Raw genomic sequence first — 1277 nt, 5'->3', positions numbered from 1 at the left:
AGAGATAGCGCGATAAATCAAAGTGCATTGTCTGCAGGAAGCCTTCGCGCATTATTCTGTGCAGCGGGAACGACCTCGGACCACCAGGGGCCGAGAAAACCACAGTCTCATGGGGCCGGACACACAGGGTCGGGGAAAAATCCAATATATACCTGGTGATATCTCGGGTGCTATTACAGATAGCGCAATAAATCAAAGTGCATTGTCTGTGGGAGGCCCTGGCGCATGAATCTGTGCAGCAGGATCGACCTCGGACCACCAGGGGCCGAGAAAACCACCGACACATGGGGCCGGACAATCAGGGTCAGGGGAAAATCCAATATATATCTGGTGATATCTCGGGTGCTATTAGAGATATCGCAATAAATCAGAGTGCATTGCCTGTAGGAGGCCCTGGCGCATGAATCTGTGCAGCGGGATCGACCTCGGACCACCACGGGCCGAGAAAATCACCGTCTCATGGGGCCGGACTGTCAGCGTCAGGGGAAATCCAATATATATCTAGTGATATCTCGGGTGCTATTACAGATAGCGCAATGGAGCAAACTGCATTTTCTGTAGGAGGCCCTGGCGCATGAATCTGTGCAGCGGGATCGACCTCGGACCACCAGGGGCCGGGAAAACTACCATCTCATGGGGCCGGACTGTCAGGGTCAGGGGAAATCCAATATATATCTAGTGATATCTCGGGTGCTATTACAGATAGCGCAATAAATCAAACTGCATTTTCTGTAGGAGGCCCTGGCGCATGAATCTGTGCAGCGGGATCGACCTCGGACCACCAGGGGCCTAGAAAACCACCGTCTCATGGGGCCGGACACTCAGGGTCAGTGGAAAATCCAATATATATCTGGCGATATCTCGGATGCTATTACAGATAGCGCAATAAATCAAAGTCCATTGTCTGCAGGAGGCCCTAGCGCATGAATCTGTGCAGCGGGATCGTCCTCGGACCACCAGGGGCCGAGAAAACCACCGTCTCATGGGATCGGACACTCAGGGTCAGGGAAAAATCCAATATATATCTGGTGATATTTCGGGTGCTATTACAGACAGCGTACTAAACCAAAGTGAATTATCTGCAGGGGGCCCTGGCGCATGAATCTGTGCAGCGGGATAGTCCTCGGACCACCAGGGGCCGAGAAAACCACCGTCTCATGGGATCGGACACTCAGGGTCAGGGGAAAATCCAATATATATCTGGTGATATCTCGGGTGCTATTACAGACAGCGCACTAAACCAAAGTGAATTATCTGCAGGTGGCCCTGGCGCATGA

The sequence above is a fragment of the Nomia melanderi genome, unplaced genomic scaffold (assembly GCF_051020985.1).
Source record: "Nomia melanderi isolate GNS246 unplaced genomic scaffold, iyNomMela1 scaffold0026, whole genome shotgun sequence".
Taxonomy (NCBI): Eukaryota; Metazoa; Arthropoda; class Insecta; order Hymenoptera; family Halictidae; genus Nomia; species Nomia melanderi.
This window is presented reverse-complemented; position numbering follows the sequence as displayed.